This window comes from Leptidea sinapis, chromosome 7, assembly GCF_905404315.1.
Source record: "Leptidea sinapis chromosome 7, ilLepSina1.1, whole genome shotgun sequence".
In the NCBI taxonomy this organism is placed as follows: domain Eukaryota; kingdom Metazoa; phylum Arthropoda; class Insecta; order Lepidoptera; family Pieridae; genus Leptidea; species Leptidea sinapis.
This window is the reverse complement of record NC_066271.1, coordinates 9,082,446-9,091,456: the sequence shown is the minus strand read 5'-3', so window position 1 is coordinate 9,091,456 and position 9,011 is coordinate 9,082,446.

Sequence of the window (9,011 nt, the reverse complement as noted above, 5' to 3'; positions counted from 1 at the left end):
AAAATTTTGTAAAAATCTTGCAAAGGCTTGACAATTAATTATTGAATAATGAATACGGCTGTATGGGCTTGAACCGTTTGCCAGTCCTAATAAAGGACGAAGAAACTATATTATTATATTAAATGATTCTGTTTGTTATACAGCCAATCAAGAAATTGTTTTACACACATCTTGCACAATAAGAGACGTTTTATCTAGAAATTTTGCGCGGATGTAGTCATCATATAAAGCCTGTCACACATCTCTCGAATCGTATGCCTTGTTGCAATAATCATAACATAAGGGGCTAATACACTGAATTATTGTTTTATTATTGTAAACATCAATCACAGAGTTTCTTGCGCCGCTTCTTCTCTCTCAGAGCGCCATTTGTTTCCGAAGCGGTAGTAGTGTCTAGTATATCAGAAATTGCATCAATATGAATTCTGCAGGAATCTATTTTGTGTAAATAAATGCCTTTTATTAAATAAACTGTCTGCAAGAGAACTGAATTGAAATGGAAACACATACTCTTATGCTCCACTCATACATAAACAAACATACAGTAAGCATTTCTACAAACACAGTAAGTATTTATAGTAAAATAATATATTTAGGTGATATACTGAAACTATTATGTAGTTCTCATCAAAACAGCATCAAATTTAAACTGTCAACTGACAATAAAAATAATAATAACTTAACTATAACCTAAAATCCTATCTATACTAATATTATAAAGCTGCAGTGTTTGTTTGAACGCGCTAATCTCTGGTACTACTGGTCCGATTTGAATGATTCTTTCAGTGTTGGGTAGTCCATTTATCGAGGAAGGCTATAGGCTATGTTTTTTTTTCAAAATTAGGGATCCGTAATAAAATTGCTATTTTGTAACACAAGGTGTAAAATCGAAAACCTGTTTTTGCGTGCGCTGCAAAAACTATTGACAATAGAACAAAATGATGTACAATATATATATATAGGCAATATTTTATTACTTATAAAACTATCGCGTGAATTATACTTTATATGGCAAAACAACGTTTGCCGGGTCAGCTAGTAATAATATAGCTTTACTCAGCCACCTCACGGCAGAAGGTAATTAACTTTACGGACGCCACTAACACTGTATTAATTCTAAAATTTCTTTGAGAAACGCTCCACAAACCTCTCCGTGAATTCAGCCATAGAAAGAGTAAAAATTGAAGGCTTTAATTCAGCCCGCTGTTAATTCGTGCGACCAATTCAACGACCGGCCTCGCTCGTTTATTAAAAGCGTAAATTGTCAAACAGATGCGACCAACGACTTCACTTGTTTCACGCTGTGTTTTAAAATGCAATGTGTTCGTTCAATTTATGGACCATGTCTTGATTTACTTAGCATTGTGTCTTTTAAATTATGTTTGTGTTGATGTTAATTGCGGCAGCCCGTTGCGGTCATCGAAGCAACTTTATTTTTTATTAAGGTTTCGTAGTAAAAGTCAAAAGTAGTAACGTGAAAAGTAGCGATGTAGAAGCTCACTAAGAATGAATTTTACGGATATTCTATTCAAAATGTAGTTTAATTTAACACCAACTCGAGTTAAGTACTTTTTCTCCATCACAAGAGTGACCAACGTGCCGCAAGAAGATTTCATATCAAGAAAAATGAGTCTATTTAATTATATATGTAAAATACAGTGGGAGGCTCCTTTGCTCAGGATGCCGGCTAGATAATGTACCACAACGGCGCCTATTTCTGCCATGAAGCAGTTATGTGTAAACATTACTGTGTTTCGGTCTGAAGGGTGCCGTAGCTAGTGAAATTACTGGGCAAATGACACTTAACAACTTAAGTCTCAAGGTGACGAGCGCAATTGTAGTGCCGCTCAGAATTTTTGTGTTTATCAAGATTCCTGAGCGGCACTGCGTTGGAACGGGCAGGGCGTATCAATTATCAGCTGAACGTAGATAATTATTTATATACATCAAATGATGTTTAAAAATGGTAGGTTTTAAAATGGTAGGTATATTATCAACATAAATCATTTTTATGGGATAAATAACTTACTCTTAATATTGTATATGTTGGTTGTAGTATAAATCAACAGGAGATATATTTGTTTATCGACCGACGTTTCGCTAACTTTGCAGAATTAGTGTGAAAATTCAGTTACCCGTTTAACCCTTTTAAAAGTGATTTATTTAAATATTCTTTACTCACATATTTTAAATTAAAACAATCATAGCAAACAAGAATTATATAAAAAACAATCAAATCAGTAAGTAAGTATGATTGTTCCATATTACCGACCAAAGTCTGTCTGTCAGCCCCTAGTAGAATGTTAAGACGACAACCTATGTTTGTTGTACAATTCTGTCGCACGAACTATAGAAGAAACATATTTATTTATGTTATTATTTTAAGACATAATATGCAGTCATACAATCATTATTATTACACGGATAAAATTGATAATTTTAGCTCCAACTAGAGCCCATTTGGTAAAACAATTTAGCGGTGATTAACAAATTCACAGTAGGCGTGAAATTACTCCTTTTTTACCTTGCTTGCAACTGGCGATGGGAGTGCGAGAAGTTTTATTTAATAGTTTTGTAAGAAGTTTTATTCAATAATTTTTAATTATGCTAGTGTTGTTGGTATAATTAATATGTTAGATTTAATAATCTTATACTTGTTTCATATGTACATGTGGAAGCCTATTATTAGCTTGAATGAATTATGTTTGTTAATTATTCTAATGTATGTGCAACTAGCTGTTGGCTCTCTTAAAAACATTAAAATAAAAATATAGTATAATTCTTACATTAACGACAATAATAATAATAATAATATTTAGTTTCACAGCTCACTTAAAATTTACAATTTGAATAGCTCGTCGCATTAGATGTTTCACAAAAAATATCTGTAATCAAAATAAATGGCACAGCAAATGAATAAAATGTATAATATTATACAATAATTTCCATTACCTCTCAAGTGGTTGGATGCATAAAAGGAGACTCGAGTGGCTCCATTGAGAGTTTGCAATGGTTATTTGCAGCCATCTTGAGATATTCCTCGTACCGTTCTGTTATGTGGCCGACCGCATCTGTGCTCTCTAACATCTATCTTTGTGCACTCGTTGACAATTTTCATAGTAATATGAATTTATGGCTAGATCCCAACGTCTTTAGAAAAAATTATACGTGGGGCACACTAAAAGTTTTCTCCACAATATATTCAGTGTTTGATGTTTCGGTCTGAAGAGCGCCGTAGCTAGTGAAATTACTGGGCAAATGAGACTAAACGCAATTGTAGTGCCGTTCAGAATTTTAGGGCTTTTCAAGAATCCGAGGCGGCACTGCATTGTAATGGGCAGGGCGTATCAAATACCATCAGCTGAACGTCCTGCTCGTCTCGTCCCTTATTTTCATAAAAAAAAAAATCAACGCATTTGTTTACATGACTATACAGCAAATTGCACTGTGCAAAACGATTATTTATAGCTAATTTCCAGAATTTAATCGCGATGATGAAATGGTCACCCCCTTCGTTCACCGCCGTGAGTAACAAAAACATCATGAACAATACTGTGCGCCGTTAACAAACAGGTATGAGAACTGTTTTAGAGATCTTTGGGCAAAGGCATGAGTTATACCTATACAATCAATAATATCAATCAATAATCTCCAACGAAAACAAAAAAAAATGTCTCTCAACATATTGTAATCGCTTAAAATTTTCATGACAAAAACATGTGATTTCATAATAAGTTTTATGAGTAGCAAAATCGAGAGGCACGAGAGCACGAAACACCTACAACTAATCGCATACGAGACACTATACATACCTATTATTATCAATCATATCAATGGACCAAATACGTATAGCCGCGAATGATGCGGGCAGCAGGGGACGCCATTTTCCTTCATGATTACTGCATCAAATCGTTACAGTGTCTAGTGGCCGAGCTGAGTCAACTCTTTGTTTTTTATTCACGAATGACAACGCTTACATCAACATTTTAATATTCCGTACCTCAGCAGCTTCAGTTGAATAATGCGGTCACATATTTTTCACGTACTTTAGAAGGGTTCAACAAATAGTAACAACTATCGCCTTATTGCTTTAATATTCATATGCTAGCAAATCTTGAATGTCCGAATGTACGAGTGAATGCGTATCTTGAAACAGAGCAGTCTACATTTCTGAGGAGTGAGGGTACTGAAGAATAGTTCATCAAATCACAGAGAAGGATTGGTAGGAGGAGAACTTTCTTGACTTATCTAAAGCATTCGACTCTAATAAAATAGCCAAATGTGTGGAAAATTTCAATAGAAATGGGTACACCAAAATATCTTGTGCACCTTTCAAAGCTTCTTTACGAAGAAGGTACAGCCTCAGTCTGGACGCATGACATTCTGTCTAGCAGTTTTCATGCCAGTGCTGGCATCCGCCAAGGATCCGTTGTATCACCGCTTCTATTCAACGCATACGCCAAACCTATAATGCGCGTCGTATTTCGCATAAACGTCTCGACACTCCAGGAACTAGATATGTGCCATAGTGCAATCTTGCATATTCGCCTCCCTTGGACATGCATCGAGGCTAGGCCAGTCCATAGAACGTCTTGTCGTTCAGGATTACCCATGCGATGAACCGAAAAATTTCCTAGGAGATGATCTCCTACGTATTACCTCTCACAGAGAGAGACGGCGAAAAATTGTGTAGCGCATTACAAATGCTCCCACCAAAAATTTTTGACAGCCATGACTCCTCTTGACGGAGCTATCAAGAGAGAAGAACTCGGCAGACTAAAGATAGAGTTTCGCAGTGAAGAATTTTTCTAGTTTTAAAGAATTTTATTTTTGACAGATTAGTTCTATCTCCCTTTACGGACAACTTTTAAAATAAAATTACGTTAATAAAAAATAAAAGTACTGAAGCAAAAGATTAGTCTGTTGACATTTAAAACGTCTTCGACGTAAACAATTTACAAGACTTAAGTAATGGACGGCTCCGTCTTGCTTTGTAAATAAAATAGTTATTTCATTTATAAAGTGTATTTTATTGTATACTTTTACAGAAAGTTACATTTAAATAAAACTTTCTGTAAAAGAAAAGTTTAAGAAAATACTAGAAATATACATCTTCTTACTTCCTTATCAAGTAAATATTTTTAGAAATTTTCTCATATAGAGTACTATTGTTAAATTAATATTTACAATTAATTTGCTATATGTATAGTTAAAAGTATAAAGCACTGAGAGAGCGCCTACTCGGGAGAAAGTGTTGTATAGAGGCCCTCGGCTTCGCCTTGCGCAAATTTCAGTTTGTGGACACTCCTATTATATTTTTCTTTACTTCCGCAACTTCGTAACTCTGAATGAATTGTCGAAGATTTATATCTGTGTGAGCAGCTTGATAAGTAGAGACGGTTCTTTGTGCGTCTTCTACCGCATTTATCATCGATGTATAATTTCCTCTGGACGTATATTGCAACGGTGGCAGGGAGCAGCTGATACGTTCGTGAGTACTCCTCTTCCATATAATAATAATATAATATAATACTGACACAATCTCACACAAATTATCTTACCCCAAACTAGACATAGCCTGTACTATGGGTACAAGACAACGATATATTTAATACAATATACTTACTTATACATACATAAATACAGATAAACATCCATGACTCGGAAACAAACATTCACATTCATCATATAAATGATTGCACCTATCGGGATTCGAACCCGGGACCACTAGCTCAGTAGGCAGGGTCACTAACCACTGTGCTATAGGGGTCCTCTTCCATATAAAGTATATGTACGGTATTCATTCAGGGCAGTACTGTTATCACATCTATTACTGCCAAAGAGGTATGTATACATGCACTATTGTCTGTCAGTTAAAGTGTTAAAGCGCTTTCGCACTACGTCCGATCCAAATCCGATCCGAACCCGTGAAAATACGGTCTGGTGTAGTCGTATCACGGAATGAAATCGGATGACGGAAGCCGGATTTAGGGCGTAACTACCATAGAAATAGTTCTACGACTACTTCGGACCGTGTTTTCACGGATATGGATCGGATTCGCGTAGTGTGAAAGCGCTCTTACAGGTGACAGTTTAATTGAGGCCACTTGAGACGTTTAAGGATAGGTACAATCAAGAACATATTTCACAATATTCGGATATAAGAATATCTACTTGTTCCGTCTTTAAGTCATAGCAAGAAGTATCTGTATCCTATTAAAAAGGACACAATTACAAAAGAGTTGGTCTCAGTGAGTCAAAGATCTTTGTGCCGTTAGCCTTATTGAGGCGCGAAGATTCTCCGCGCCTCAATAAGGCTACTGGAAATATTTCTCCAAGCAGATATTTCGGTCAACGGATCAGCCTAGCTATCCAACGCGGTAATGATGCCAGTATTCTTGGTACGCTTCCACGTAATGATAGTTTTAATTTTATGTAGTCATAGCTTGTAAATATAGTTAAAAGATTTTGAATAATAAAAATTATCATTACAAAGGATTTCTTGTAAATTAGGAATAAACGTGACATAACATATTAAAAAAACGATTATTTATTAAATAATAATATTCAAAACTTAAGTCATAATAATTATAAAAGAAAAGCGCTTAAAGCCGAAGAATTCGAAGTTTCATTACTCCCGACCCTTTACAGTCATTGAAAATCCATTTGGCAAGTACTTAACAACGGCGCTATTTTAAGTTTTAAGTGCTTTAATGATTCGAGAGATTTTCGTGACCTGTTATCTCGCACATTATGTCTTTATTCGAAAATATAAATATTTTCAGGCGTGAATTCACCCCATAAGGAGTTACGATATTGAGAGGGTTGAAATAATACAACTTCATATTTCAAGCGGATTTATGAACCAACGTTCTTTCCGTGTTTCGACTTCGTTAGCGTTTGGCCTAGTACAACAGGGTCGATAATTTTTGAAACCAAAAACAATAATAGTAGGATGAATGCCGTTGGAAAAGGAGGAGAATATAACAAAAGTAAAAGAAAAAAATAAATTACGGCCGATCTGAGGTCGAGAAGTGGAAAAGGGGGTGTTTTAGGGTAAAAAACGGTTTATCTCGATCTCCGGCAAAACTTCAAGTCCTATGACAAAAAGTTGTAGGTAATAAAGAGATCTTCAACCTTTTTCTTTCACATAACCTCAAAGTTTATGTAAAAATTCAAAAAACCAAGTTTTTGGTTTTTTATTTTTATTTCTATGGTCTATCTACTATTCGTCTGTACGGAGATGCCTCGAAGTCTCTAAAAAAAATCAGTCCTTTTTAGTAGCTCTGTCGAAGTGAATGCAAAATATAATGATGATCGGTTAAGTATTTAAGCAATTAAAGCGTAATAAATAGTAGTAAATAAAATAAAAAAAACGCTTTTATAGAAAATTGAACTAATACATAGAAAATTTTATTTGGAATTTAAAATTAACATCAATTCCTGCATTATAGACAATAGATGAAAATTATATAAATTAACAAAAATCTTATTTTGCAAATTGAAAAATGAAATAATTTTATCAAATTAATGTATAGTCATCGGTCCTCGATAAATCTACGAAGTTGTAGCGAAATCTGGCCGTTTTAAGTGGGTCAAAATCGCGCGCAAATGTGTCGGTTATAAACAAACATACATACAGGTGAAGCTAATAGAAAGCGTGTAATAAAAATAGACACAAACAAAGTACCACGACAAAGTAACTAACGTAAACGGAGACATAAGCTTTAAGGAAACGCATCCCGTATTCAAATTCAAATATTTTTAATCAAAATAGGATTTAACTTATTGAACGTCAAAAACTACCACCCATTCAAAAGAGACTGCCTCAGACCTGAGAAGAATGGGCGCAAGAAACTCAGCGGGCTTTTTTTTAAATATAAAATATGGATTAGAATGTGATATCGTACAATAAACATTTATAATTAAAGAGCCTGAGGGTGTTCGCTTTATTCTCAGTCCGTGGTGTCATTAAGAAAATCGTTTATGCTTTCCCACATAATCGTTTTTTAACAATTCTTTTAAATTTCGTAACACATTTGTTTTGTACATTTTCTGGGATCATATTGTAGAAGCATATACATCGCCCAACAAAAGACTTACTAACTGTACCCCCAGTAGTAGGCATAACAATTTTATGTTTGTTCCTCGTGTTTACATTATGAATGTCACAGTTTCTAGAAAATTCCTCAATGTGCTTATGAACATACAGAACATTATCAAAAATTTATTGAGAAGCAACAGTCAAAATGTTTATTTCTTTAAATTTTTCTCTTCATGATTCTTTAAGACCTAGGTTATAAATCGCGCGAGTAGCCCTATTCTGCAGCACAAAGATGGTATTAATATCGGCCGCACTGCCCCATAACAATATTACACGTTATAACGTACATTCTAAACATCTTTCCCACACATCAGTCATGAAAACAACAATGGTTTTGAAACAATATATCATTAGAATGTTACCTCAAAAACAGTTCATACATTATAGAAACACATTTGGATATATTTGCGTACGAAGATATTGTAATTGTTAAATGAGTTTAATTTTTTTTCGATATTTTGAATCCTTACTTAAGCTTACCTAACTTACTACTTAGGATAAAATAATATTGTTATTACTTTCCACGTTACTTAGATTTCCATTAGTTTATTATTTTGACGTTTGTACGCATATTTAAACTTAAAAAACCTAATTTGACGTAAAGTAAGATGTAAATTGTAAAGTAACAGCACGCGCACATTCTACATAATAAATCGCACGAATTTCTTTGATTATTCTCTCTGAATTTGTTTTTGAGATGCATTGCCGGCCTTTAAGGCGCGGACTGACTAGGATTGTAAATGCTACAACCAACCCTAGAATATTTGTGTTGATCATGTGGCTAAGCTGCAAATAGGCATTAATTTTACTAATTTTCTTTTGTTTATTCAAAATTTACGTATCAAATTGAAAAATTATTCAGTTTAAGCTTTGGAGAAGTACTAATTCTATTAAATTCTTTAAAAAA